This window comes from Mytilus edulis, chromosome 12, assembly GCF_963676685.1.
Source record: "Mytilus edulis chromosome 12, xbMytEdul2.2, whole genome shotgun sequence".
In the NCBI taxonomy this organism is placed as follows: domain Eukaryota; kingdom Metazoa; phylum Mollusca; class Bivalvia; order Mytilida; family Mytilidae; genus Mytilus; species Mytilus edulis.
The window spans coordinates 35,552,775-35,567,482 of record NC_092355.1 but is presented as its reverse complement, the minus strand read 5'-3'; the positions used below and the strand labels follow the sequence as shown (position 1 = coordinate 35,567,482).

Sequence of the window (14,708 nt, the reverse complement as noted above, 5' to 3'; positions counted from 1 at the left end):
TGGTTCCCAGATTGCATAGCTACATTGGATAACAGATGTTCTTCTGTCTGGACTGTTGTAGAAGTTGAACTTTACCAGTTTGAAGGTGAGAATGTTTGTTCTATCCACACACCTGTTACCCGTCACCTATTCTGTAAATTCCACCTTTTTCAGACGAACCACTTCGGTTTTGGGAATCCTCAGGTTACCTGACAGTGACAGGTATGGGGAAAATCTGGATTCATCATAGAGCAATTATTTATCTTACACAGTTTTAAAAAAAAACAATTTAAAATTCAGAAATAAAGTTATTCATTTATAAATCAAACTACCAAATACATGAAATATATAGACCCATTCAAGTGCACCTTTAATGGCCTTGGGTCCAGGGTGTTCTTGACTTTTGATTGTATTCAAATTAAAGTTGTGTAGGACTCTTTGTAAACAACAAATGATTATGCTGGCATGAACATATCATACTTGTATTAGTGACTTAATCACAATGAAAATCTGTAATAGATCAAACTAAGTAAAAGTCTCTATTTTTTTTTACATAAATCTAAAAATATAAAACAACACGTCTAATAATTTATTGCATCCGAAGCGCTTTTCTGGATTTACCTTCATCAGGAACGCTCAAAGCCAAACATTTGAAATCCGAAGATGTATAAGTACCGAAAATCGTTGAAGAGCTATATGTTAAAAATACCTAAAATAAATAGCCAAATTCATCTAAAGCCAACTTTGCCTGAGGGAGTTGAAACCTTAGTTTCATAATAATTTCAAAATTTAAAAACGGACAATTTTAGTAAAGTTTGTTTAATCATGTCAGTACCGAAGCACTGACTACTGAGCTGATGATACCCTCGGGGACTGATAGTCCACCAGCAGAGGTATCGACCCAGTGATGTAAAAATATAAAACAACAGGTTTAATAATTTATTGGGTCCGAAGCGCTTTTCTGGGTTTACCTTCATCAGGAACACTCAAAGCCAAACATTTGAAATCCGAGGATGTATAAGTACCGAAAATCGTTGAAGTGCTATATGTTAAAAATACCTAAAATAAATAGCCAAATTCATCTAAAGCCAACTTTGCCTGAGGGAGTTGATACCTTAGTTTAATAATAATTTAAAAATTTAAAAACGGACAATTTTAGTAAAGTTTGTTTAATCATGTCAGTACCGAAGCACTGACTAATGAGCTGATGATACCCTCGGGGACTGATAGTCCACCAGTCTAAGCTTTACTTGCATACAATCCCTATTTTCTATTCGTCAAGATCAGGCCATGCAAAAATGATTGTTGGTTTCCCCTATCCCTGCCTGGAATGATTATGTAAAAAAAGGTAGAATTGTTATAGGACTAAATTTAAAGAAGACATTATCAGATTATTGTTTAATAAACTGAATGTGACTTTTTTCCTTTGTAATACTGGTTATTTCAAGCATTTCTGTTAAGTTTTGTCATAACCAGAGTTCAATAGTTTGAGAAAAATCTAGCATAATGAAAGACGACATCTACAGCGATTCGAGCAAAATTTCTTCGACAAATCCAAACCAAGCTGCATCAAGATAAAATATAGTGTGGACCAATAAATGATCAAATATTTATCTTATCTGCGTACAAACAGTTGAATATGATACTTAAGATGATTTTAGGAAGATAAATACCACTTATGGACCTCATTGTCTCCTTTATAAGGTCTCTTTTGGTCAATTTATACCTCTAATTTCCTTAAAATTTTTACTTTTCAGGTCAATAAGTAAAAATAATGGGGTAACTTTCACTCATAAATATTATGATAGAAATGTTATCAGAAATGAGTAACTGAAGTATTTAAGCAGAATGAACAATCCATATATATAAGTTAACTGTCTCCAAGGAGGTTTCAATAAGTCCTTACGTCAAAATTAAATTTACGCAGCATTCCAGAGAGGGACATAAAAGGCTTCTCTTTTAAAGAATAATTTGTCGTTACAGCATTAAAAATAATTTCATTAACTTATGAACATATATTTATTTAAGTATTTCCTAGGAAAATGTTCTATCATAGCAGAATATAAGAAATAAGGAGAAAAAGCACCCCCCTCCAGCCCCCCCCCCCAAAAAAAAACAAACAAAAATCAAAATCAATTTCAAGTAAAATGATTCTCATAAAATGTGTTCTGGACACTCAATCCACTCAGATGTTTCATTTTTTGTTATGCTGATATCTATAATACTAAAATAACGAGGTCCAATTTGTCAGCCGGCATGGAATAAAAACGACAAATCAAAGAATTCAACTTTATATATATATATAGCTAATATTGGACAATGGTGTTGATTAAAAGTTACACCACTCCAGACCCTTTTGTTTTCCACATAATTAGTATTGTAAATAATTAACAAGTTCCAATACCAATACCAATAGTATATTCACCTTTTACCTATACCTTATCTGTACGTTCTGCATCTGACAGGCACACCACCAAACAGTGTATTTAGGATTTGCTATATATACAAGGGTCATAATCACAAGGTTGACAATACTAAATTCTATCACATTGTTTCCTATTGTAGTAATTTAATCAGTATGACTTTAAAAGATGATAATATGAATACTAAAAATCTAGCTAGACTTAAAATAAGGCGTATAGGTTCAGTTTACAATTTGTTAGCCGGCATGACGCAAAACAGCAAAACCAAGAATTCAACTTTATTTATAATTAATATTGGACAATGCTGTTGATAAAAAATTACTCCATTCCAGGCTCTTTTGTTTTTCAAATAGTTAATATTACCAATAATTGATAAGTTCCAGGTCGACGGTTTCTAACAGAAAGATTTTGAAAGTAGAGAAAACTGTGCATCTTATAATCAGCATGACTTTATCAGATAACTAAATATCCAGGCTAAAATAAGGCTTACACATAGTTATATACTTTACTTTAGTCAGAGACCAGCGATTTCACGGGTGTGTTCTAGTCTTATGTAAAATTTAACACAAATGGACACAAAAGATACTACACTATATTTGACCTTCGCTCTAATAAAAATAATCAAATATAAATTTTGATCTCGACTTTCTGCATTTTCGCCAATCTGCATATCATTTTTTTATTATTTCACATGCGTATTTGTCTTGTATTTGTGCCAATCGGCATTTCCTTTTTTATCTTTCACTTGCGTAGATTTTGTCTTTCATTTTCTCCAATTGTGTACATGTTAATTAGATAGGTGAAAGTTCTTTTTCAGCAACATTTATGAACATTACGGTATGTTTTCTGGTCTGTGCGTCCGTTCCTCCGTCTGTCCCGCTTTAGGTTGAAGTTTTTGGTCAAGGCAGTTTTTTATGAAATTGAAGTCCTATCAACTTAAAACTTTATACACAATGTTCCTTATGATATGATCCTTCTAATTTTATGTCACAATTTTCAAAAATTGAGTATTCAGATAAACAATTATTCCTAGATGTTTTGACATACTGGCAACGTATGCATGGAACTAATGTCTGGATGATTCTCGTAAAATAATGTCCGATCTTGCAATGAAATTAAAATTTATTTATACTGCTTATTTCACAAAATCTTATAGTAAAAATAAAATTATGACAAAGGGTCATTGTCGTTTGTCATTTGTTTCATTTCAAATTGTCTAAAGGAGAAATGACAAACATTTCCCCTGATCTCACTGAAGCTAATTACCTAATTTATGTATATCAACTCTTTGGTTATAGCTTGCTTTCTTTGTTTGTATATTTTGTTTAATTATTTTTTGATAATGTCTAATTGAATTTAAATATCATATATATACAGGTTTACATACCTATATATGAAGATGTCAATCTTAATTACAAAGCTTGAATAAACATTTAAACAAACAAAGCAAGGACGCCAACCAAAGTTTTACGCTACATGCAGTAGGAAATTAGCTGTAAGGCAAAACATAATAATAAAATTAATACTCAGCGAATGTGAAATAAAATCAAAATTGTCGGTGGTAAAAACTAAATAGTTAAAAATTTAACTTAAGACAAAAAGATTTGCTCCAAGAATAATATCCAACATTAAATCTCTCCCTTTCATTTAGCTTCAACTATGACAGGATTGAAAACAAATTTTGATTTTTAATACCGACAACAACCTTTGTTTAAATTTCCAAAATGAGCAATTTAGATTTATAATATTTTATCCTGTTGGAGAAATCTTACTTTGTAGTTTTCAACGGAAAATTATTTCTAAAATAATTTTTGAATTAAAAACTTTTTTGTATTTTATATTTACTGTCTCGTTTATTCAAAACACTTGAGATAGTAATAACAGGGATTGTATTTTATGATAGATTTATAACATTTTAGAATAAAAAACTTTAATTATGTTAAAATATTATGTTAATATTCAGGAAACGCGAAACTGAGGTTGCTATTGTGACAAAAATAAGTCGGTGACCCCCAATTTGTTTCATCACATTTTGTTCCTCAAATCATGAAATACCTTCACACAAAATTTTAAGGAAAAATCACTGGTAGAAATCAATAGGTTGTTTGGTCTTTAAGTAACAATACCTAATTTGTTTACTATCAACCACCTTGACACTTTTTTACAGAAAATGTAAATATTTTAATTTGTCAGATGCTGTGAAAAAGTGTCCTTCAATTGGACATTCTTTTATGATAAAGTACTATTAAATTCTGTCCTACAAGGTTGACATTCAATAAGAGGACTTTTTCACAGTGAAAGCTAAGTGTCCTTTAAAGGGAGATAATAAAAAAGTCACTGATCTTTAATTCTGCTATAAAGTTTTTTTTTACCTATTCTGCATCAAGCAAATTAAAGATCTAGTCGATAAATCATGACTTATTGGGAGCCGTCAACAAGCACCAAATCTAAAGAAACTTCTGACACGAGCAAAATTCAGTACACAGAACGAAGGTGGCAGAAATACAAAATCACTCACAGGGGGGATCCCAGATTTCGAACATGCTAAATGCTAGAAGTAAAACTCTGAAATCAGGCACAGCAATTAAACCTAAAAATATTATTTATTGTTCAACCTGTCCCACTTGTAATCAAAACTACATAGGTCAAACCATTTGATAGAGGAAGAGTTCACAAACAGCTGTCTGGACTAAGGTCCCTTCAATTAGAAACTCTCCATGTTCTGAACACTTTGACCAATGTGGAAAGAGAAAATTTAAACTATATCCCTTTCAGGTCAGGTGAGCTTTTCTTATCACTTGGTGTCCGTCGTCCATTGTCGCGTTGGAAATTTTAGCGAAATTTTGCCGTTTTTGGTTATTATCTTCAATATTATTATGGAAATAGATAAACTGTAAACAGCAATAATGTTCAGCTGACCCCTTAATGAGTTATTGCCCTTTATAGTCAATTTTTGTCAATTTTTTTTTACAAAAATCTTCTCTGAAACTTCTAAAGACAAATTTAACCAAACTTGTCCTTAATTATCATTAGGGTATCTAGTTTAAAAAATGTGTTTAATGATGCCATTCGGCGAACCAAGATGGCCAACATGGCAAAAAATTGTAACTAGGGTAAAATGCAGTTTTTTGCTAAAATCTCAGAAACCAAAGCATTTTAAGCAAATCTGACGCAGGTAAATTTGTTTTGTTAGGTCTAGGTCTATCTGCCCTGAAATTTCCGTAACAAACATGCAAAATGTTGTTGGGTTGCTGCCCCTGAATTGGTAATTTTAAGGAAATGTTGCAGCTTTTGGTTATTATCTTGAATATTATTATAAATAGAGATAAAGTGTAAACAGCAATAATGTAGAGCTAAGTTAGACCTACAAATAAGTGAACATGATGAAAATGGTCAATCGACCCCCTTAAGGAGTTATTGCCCTTTATAGTCAATTTTTAACAATTTTCATAAATTTTGTAAATCTTGTAAAATTTTACAAAATAGTTTAACTACTGGGATAGATTCATAGGTTCATTAGATAGAGATCATTGTAAGCACTAAGAATGTTCAGTAAAGTAAGATCTACAAATCCATCACTCTGCTGTGTCCTTCGTTTATGATATGCACATAGACCGAGGTGAGCAACACAGGCTCTTTAGAGCCTCTAGTTTCAGATGTGGACCTAAGATAAAATTCCACTTGAAGCCAAGGAACGCTATTTTATATAACTGTATAAGCCGACTTTTAATAGGAAGTGAAATTTGGTCTGTGAATAAGATTCCGTAATATATACAAACTACCACATGATGTTACTATTAGGTAACATCACAAGTTGTTACTAGTAACAATAACAATTCTGTCTGATGAACTGTAAGGGATGCAGTGAAAGCGCTAACAGAAACAGTGTTCGATTTATAATGTGATTATTTTCGTGTTTTTTATTTTTATGTTTTTTGAAAATTTCTTCATACATTGTTGGTCATCAAAAATGTGTGTCATTAATATTTACATGTACTTGGGACCTTTTGAATGTTCAAAACTGTTCTATTTGCTTAAAAGTAATCTGAAGCAATTTCTAGACAAGCTTCGATCATCAGGGTAAAAAGACTTGTGACCTAAATATTGATTAATCAGTTAAGCTTATTCTTTTTTTTTCATTAATAAAAAAATTCTACAGATGATTAAGTATATATAACTTATATTTATTTCAAGCAAACTATAAGAATGTTTATAAAATTAAAAAAAATCACAGAATCTAAATAAAAAAAAAATTTGCATTATTTGTTAAACATGTTAAAAGGACAGTATGGACTCAGTTCATCATTATGATTGGAGCACATGTCATGTGCATGCTGTGTATATTGTATAATAGATTTATTATGTCTTGTCTATCTTAAGTTTGGTTAAACTGCCTACTGGGAAAACATTATTACATGTTTACATTCCCAATTACTACTATAAGTCAATTATGTGTGAAAAATTTCAATTTCATGTGTTTTAATCTGGTTTTTAATCCCCCAGGATGTGAAACATTAGAATTTATGGATATAAATGAAGAGATATGAAAATTTTATCCTCAGTACTGTAGTCCCAGTTACTTAATTAAAGACAATAGAAATATTAAATTAGGGTAATAAATATCCCTCCCCCCAAAAAAAATGAACATTGAGAAGTTCTCACTCTGATACATATTTCAATGATCAATTTAATCATCTTTTATAAATTAGATGTGAGGACATGCATGGATAGTTTTAAAACTCTTTCTTAACTTGTAAAAAGCACCTGGTTCCCTTAAGAACACAACATTTCAGGGGGAGGATGCAGAGCCTCTATATATTTACTCTTCTCCTGGTTACTGATTTGTGAACATGTAAAAATAAGGCAGCTAATTAATGCACTTATGTAACCTCAACAGCGAAAATGACAAATGTATAATTTTATTTACTTTTTTCAATTTCTCATTGAAGTGTTGTAAATTTTCTGTTAGAAACTCACACGACTCTCTATCTAAGCTAGTGTGACAGTAACACAAGACTGTTTTATCTTAATTTTGCATATTTTTTTTCTAGGTGTACAACTGTGCAAGTATTGAACATCAGCTTGAAATGCAATGTGACCTAAAAGACAGTATAATAATGGACAGATGTAAGTAATGATAAAATAGTCAATGATATTGGAAATGTATGAAATTGTAAGAAAAAGTTGACAGGCATATTGTTTTACACCTGTCCCTCCGTCGTTCAGGTAACTATATATATAGGTCAAAGTACAGCCTTCAGCAATGATCATACTGCATAGTCATATATAAAAAAGGCCCTGAAATTACAATTGTAAAATAATTCCAAACTAATGACCTTAATATTAATATACAAATAAAATAACTAAAAACAAATATGCAACACAGCAACAAACAACAACCACTGATTGTCCAGGTTTCTGACTTGGGAAAGGCACAGAAGATAGCAGGATTAAACATGTTAGTGGGATCCAAGCCCTAATAAAATCATATTTTAGTTATTCTCCTCAAGAAAATCTAAATAATGTAATTAACATCAACCATTGTCAACACTTTTAATAGTTGTACTTAACTTTATACATAAAGAAGATGTGGTATGATTGTCAATGAGACAACTTTCCACAAGAGACCAAATGACACAGAAATTAAAAACTAAACGTCACTGTACCCTCTTCTACAATGAGCAAAGCCCATACTGCATAGTCAGCTATAAAAGGCCCCAAAATGACAAATGTAAAACAAGAAAACTAACGGCCTAATTAATGTACAAAAATGCAGAAAAAAAAATATGTAACACTTGATCAACAATTGACAACCACTGCATTACAGGCTCCTGACTTGGAACAGGCACATACATTACATTGTACCTTAATATTTTAATTCGCATATTGGTTTAAAAAGTTATATGAAAGTGGGGGCATAATCTGTGTCCCATTGACCCAATCATGACATTTATTTATTCAGAGAATTTTGAAAGGAATAAAAAATGAATAATTTTTCATATTTTTTTTTTCATCTTTTAGAAAAGTCGTCTCCTGAAACAACTGAGACAAATCTACCTAAATTTGGCCACACTCATCATTAGGGTATGTATATATAGTTTTAAATGTGTTTGATGACCCTGCCAACCTACATGGCAGACATGACTAAAAATAGAAAATAGGAGGAAAATGCAGTGTTTACTTATATCTCTGAAACTAAAGCAAAAGTATAACAGTTGCATTATTTCATGCATCAATTGTAAATGAGAATATCAGGTGAGCGATAAAGGCCCGTTGGAGCCTCAACTTTCTATAGCCATTATTGTTATAGCTGGTCAGTGGTCATAAATCTATGAAAATAAGTCAATTATTTAACCTTAGAGCACTACCAACAGATTTTTATCCAGTGTATTTGATCATGTTGATGAATAAATTTTATTACAACTCGTTAACAGGGCAAGATATGGAAATTTATTTTTCTTCTGGTTTTATAATATTAAGGAAAAACAAAGGAAAATGATATTTTGATAAACATTAAACCTGTTGTTGTCGTGGTTTTGTGCTCTCTTGAACCATCAGATTATTACTGTACTGCAATAAAAAAAAAAAAAACATTAAAGAATATCAGGGATTTACGGGAACTTGAAGTAATTGAAAACTTGTTCAAATCCCAAACTGCACTTTAACTTTACTTTGCCTCAACCATTAAGTGTTGTGAAATGTTTACACAATGCTTGTTACCACCAAACACTGATCAAGTCACTTTCGTCATTCTCATATTATCATGAATACTTTTTTAATAGGAAAAAGGATATATATTAGAGATATATTTACAAGCAGGGACATCTGTGTCCCATGGACACATTCTTGTTTTATTCATTACATATTTTAGTGTATTAAAGTAATTATACTGCTTCCACCTTTCAATATTCTAACAAAGCTCTATCTCATTAATGGATAAATAAATGATACTAGTCAAGACCTCAACAGATAATTTTTTTTGCAGGTTCTCTGGTCGTAAGAACCTGTTGGCCACACACATGAAGATTTTCATTGATCCTGCTTTCAGCTAAATATCAGAAAAATTAAGAACAAAGGAAAATATGCTGAAACTGTACAGTCACCGGTCAGGATTATTTCAGAAGTGAAATTATAATACAATTTATTTTACTGGTTAATTCCTTTGATTTGTAATTTTAAACAACACACAGAGGCTTTGCATTATTGTTTTACAAGAGAGACACCAAAAGATGCGGTCAACATTTATCATTTTTATCAAAATACGCCCAGGACAAACCATGGATACACTTAACTTGAAATATGGTGCTTTCATACCAAAATTGCCTGGAAGTAAAAGAAATAAAGAACCATTCATGTCAGCAATCAGGGGATAAGATGAAAGAATGCAGAATAAGGTACTGTAATATTCAGTCTTAATAAGAGTCCTGCTTCTCTATATACATATGCTTTTTAGCTCACCTGGCCCGAAGGGCCAAGTGAGCTTTTCTCACCACTTGGCGTCCGTCGTCCGTCGTCGTCGTCCGTCGTCGTCGTTAACAATTTACATTTTGAACTTCTTCTAGAGAACCACTGAATAAAATGAAACCAAACATGGCATGAATGTTCCTTATGAGGTGCTGACCAAGTGTTGTTACTTTGTAGCCGATCCATCATCCAAGATGGCCGCCAGCGGGGGACTTAGTTTAACATAGGACGCTATGGGAAATGCATACAAATGACTTCTTTTAGAGAACCACTGAATGGAATTAAACTAAACATGGCATGAATGTTCCTTATGAGGTGCTGACCAAGTGTTGTTACTTTGTAGCCGATCCATCATCCAAGATGGCCGCCAGCCGGGGACTTAGTTTAACATAGGACCCTATGGGAAATGCATACAAATGACTTCTTTTAGAGAACCACTGAATGGAATAAAACCAAACATAGCATGAATTATCCTTATGGGGTGCTGACCAAGTGTTGTTACTTTGTAGCCGATCCATCATCCAAGATGGCCGCCAGCGGGGGACTTAGTTTAACATAGGACCCTATGGGAAATGCATACAAATGACTTCTTCTAGAGAACCACTAAATGGAATGAAACCAAACATAGCATGAATGTTCCTTATGTGGTGCTGACCAAGTGTTGTTACCTTGTAGCCGATCCATTATCCAAGATGGCTGCCAGCGGGGACTTAGTTTAACATAGGACCCTATGGGAAATGCATACAAATGACTTCTTCTAGTGAACCACTGAATGGAATGAAACCAAACATGGCATGAATGTTCCTTATGTGGTGCTGACCAAGTGTTGTTACTTTGTAGCCGATCCATCATCAAAGATGGCCGCCAGCAGGGGACTTAGTTTAACATAGGACCCTATGGGAAATGCATACAAATGACTTCTTTTAGAGAACCACTGAATGGAATAAAACCAAACATAGCATGAATGTTCCTCATGGGGTACTGACCAAGTGTTGTTACTTTGTAGCCGATCCATCATCCAAGATGGCCGCCAGCGGGGGACTTAGATTAACATAGGACCCTATGGGAAATGCATACAAATGACTTCTTTTAGAGAACCACTGAATGGAATGAAACCAAACATGGCATGAATGTTCCTTATGAGGTGCTGACCAAGTGTTGTTACTTTGTTGCTGATCCATCATCCAAGATGGCCGCCAGCCGGGGGACTTAGTTTAACATAGGACCCTATGGGAAATGCATACAAATGACTTCTTTTAGAGAACCACTGAATGGAATAAAACCAAACATAGCATGAATGTTCCTTATGGGATGCTGACCAAGTGTTGTTACTTTGTAGACGATCCATCATCCAAGATGGTCGCCAGCGGGGGACTTAGTTTAACATAGGACCCTATGGGAAATGCATACAAATGACTTTTTCTAGAGAACCACTAAATGGAATGAAACCAAACATAGCATGAATGTTCCTTATGGAGTGCTGACCAAGTGTTGTTACTTTGTAGCTGATCCATTATCCAAGATGGCCGCCAGCGGGGGACTTAGTTTAACATAGGACCCTATGGGAAATGCATACAAATGACTTCTTTTAGAGAACCACTGAATGGAATGAAATCAAACATGGCATGAATGTTCCTAATGTGGTGCTGACCAAGAGTTGTTACTTTGTAGCCGATCCATTATCCAAGATTGCCGCCAGCGGGGGACTTAGTTTAACATAGGACCCTATGGGAAATGCATACAAATGACTTCTTTTAGAGAACCACTGAATGGAATAAAACCAAACATTGCATGAATGTTCCTTATGAGATGCTGACCAAGTGTTGTTACTTTGTAGCCGATCCATCATCCAAGATGGCCGCCAGCAGGGGACTTAGTTTAACATAGGACCCTATGGGAAATGCATACAAATGACTTCTTCTAGTGTACCACTGAATGAAATGAAACCAAACATGGCATGAATGTTCCTTATGTGGTGCTGACCAAGTGTTGTTACTTTGTAGCCGATCCATCATCAAAGATGGCCGCCAGCAGGGGACTTAGTTTAACATAGGACCCTATGGGAAATGCATACAAATGACTTCTTTTAGAGAACCACTGAATGGAATAAAACCAAACATAGCATGAATGTTCCTTATGGGGTGCTGACCAAGTGTTGTTACTTTGTAGCCGATCCATCATCCAAGATGGCCGCCAGCGGGGGACTTAGATTAACATAGGACCCTATGGGAAATGCATACAAATGACTTCTTTTAGAGAACCACTGAATGGAATAAAACCAAACATGGCATGAATGTTCCTTATGAGGTGCTGACCAAGTGTTGTTACTTTGTAGCCGATCCGTCATCCAAGATGGCCGCCAGTGGGGGACTTTTGAATGAAATTAAACATGTTCCTTTCCTTATAAATGAGGTTGTGTTGTCACTTGTAGCCAAATTTTATATTTTTTTATATGATTTCAAAAACCCAAATAGAATCAGGTGAGCGATACAGGCTCTTGAGAGCCTCTAGTTGTTATGCCCCATTGTAGCGGAGGGGGCATTAAGTTTTATCCTTGTATGTTTGTACATAATATTAGATATAAGAAGATGTGGTATGACTTCCAATGAGACAACTCTCCATCCAAGTCACAATTTGTAAAAGAAAGACAATTATAGGTCAAAGTACAGTCTTCAACACAGAGCCTTGGATCACACCAAACAGTAAGCTATTATTAATTTAAGGACCCAAAAAATTACTATTGTGAAATCAGCTGTCAAACATGAAAAACAACGGTCTAATCTATATAAAAAAAAAAGAAAAGACAAACACTTATAGTGCATGATTTTCTCACTGTGTTGAAGACCTATTGGTGGACTTTGGTTGTTGTCTGCACTTTGGTCAGGTTGTTGACATATTTCCCCCAATTCCATTCTCAATTTTATGAAGAAGTTATTGAACTTTATTCTTGAAAAAGAAACGGAGGTATCATGTTCACATGTCGCATCTGTTTATTTGTTTTAGTTCACTATAAACTTAAGTTTGCTTAACCAAATGTACTGAAACTTAAACACTATGCTTATTACCACAAAAATCAGATCAAGTACTCATTTGGGTACTGTGTGTCACTTTTACCATTCTTGATTTATGACCCTTTAAAATGTTATATGCAAGCAGGGGCATAATCTGTGTCCCATGGACCCATTCATCATTTATTTATTCAGAAAACTCTAAAAGGAATAAATAATCCATAATGTTCATACAGATAAAACATATTGTTTTAAGGATTTTAATCTGTTTATTAAGTCACATGCAAACTCAATATTGCTCCCCTTTTAAATCTCGATCAGTGTTTGTAAAAAGAAAAAAGTAACATAAAAGAATGCAGGTTGCCAGGAACATTCAAATTGGAGAAAGGGAAAAGAACACAACTCTACGCTAAATAATTTTGAAAACTTATTGGCTATACTATCTTTATTTATAAAAATGTCAAAAACATTATGTACATAATGATCATGTTGATTGTGTGAAATGTCACACAAGGCAATCAAAATGGTCAGGGGGGGAAAGAAGTTTTATTATAAATGTCAAATGGTTATAGTCTCAACCTATCAACATAATCAAAATTGTTGATTTCACAGTTAATATTTACTTTTAGCATGTTCAGCAGAATAGAACGTTTTTGTCATATTTTATTAAATGTTAATTTACTTTGCTCTTATAGGCAGGAGTGAAAGGAAAAGAAAGCTAGGCGAAAGCTAGGCATTAGTAAAGAAACAGATCAATTTATAATATGTAATAATTTCATCTGAATATAACAAACATTGCACACGCTATGAAGATTTATTCACATGTATACTATGATTTGTAGTTATATTTTATTGTATGTATTTGTAATATTAAAAGTACATGTATTTTACTTTAGAACAGTATTTTAGGGATTTTAATAATCCTGAACCCTAAATCATGGTTTTATAACTTACAATCTTTTGCAGATTTCTGTTTATATGTTAAAGTTTATGCTTAGGCCAGTTTAATATCGATCACTTATAAATAAGATTTAGAGGATGCATAGGCCCCACTTTTTGTGGGACAAATTTGGTTGATATTATATATAGGGAATTACTGAAGCATGACAAAAGGGATGCAGTATAGAGTAACCTTATTATTTCTAAGAAATTACTTTTTTTTTTTTAAAGAAATGGAAAGTATGGTTATAAACATATTTTTTATGAATTAAAATTTTAACAAATGTTGGAAACAAATTTATGTAAAAACTTTTTTTAATGTATCAAAATTATGTGTTGTAAAATCTGAATGATTTTTTTTTTCTGGATTTTCCCCAATATGTTTAAAAAACCAAAATGCATAATTTTTTCTTGTAGATTTTATTTCGGGATTTTTCCCGAAATGGGTAAAAAAAATCTATGTAACAAGTGTGTGTCTGATATTAGATTTATATTTTCGGGATTTTTCCCGAAATGTGAAAAGAAATTATTAGTCATGAAGTCTAGCATATACATTTGAATTTCGGGATAAATCCAGAAATATTTGAAGACATCTGTGTTATACATGTTGTACTTAGTTTATTTTTGTCGGGATATTTCCCGAAATGCGTTTCAGATCTGTTTGTTAAAATGCTCTGCCAACATATATGTAATAAATAATAATGTTGAGAATGATTTTGGTACATTTCCCGAATAATTTGTTGTCACATACATCTTTACTACAAATATATTGAAACTTTCATATATTTTGGGAAATTTCCCGAACATTTAATGTAAGTTTTATCAATTATAAGAATAAAAACATGGAATGTTGTAAAAAATGTGTGTTTCTTTATGAAATCTTCATTCAATTTAT

The 14,708-nt window shown here is 32.9% G+C and overlaps 1 protein-coding gene and 1 long non-coding RNA gene across 2 annotated transcripts in view; one reads left to right on the top strand and one right to left on the bottom strand.

Moving 5' to 3' along the window:
- The window catches only part of LOC139498336 (neuralized-like protein 4), a 118,287-nt gene that overhangs the window by 42,030 nt on the left and 61,549 nt on the right, over positions 1 to 14,708 (bottom strand). The gene's annotated exons all lie outside the window — the stretch shown is intronic.
- On the top strand, positions 2 to 13,776 carry LOC139498334 (uncharacterized). Its single transcript, XR_011657891.1, has 5 exons — positions 2 to 85; positions 7,454 to 7,529; positions 8,424 to 8,486; positions 9,388 to 9,796; positions 13,570 to 13,776. It is a non-coding gene; the product is annotated as an uncharacterized lncRNA (long non-coding RNA).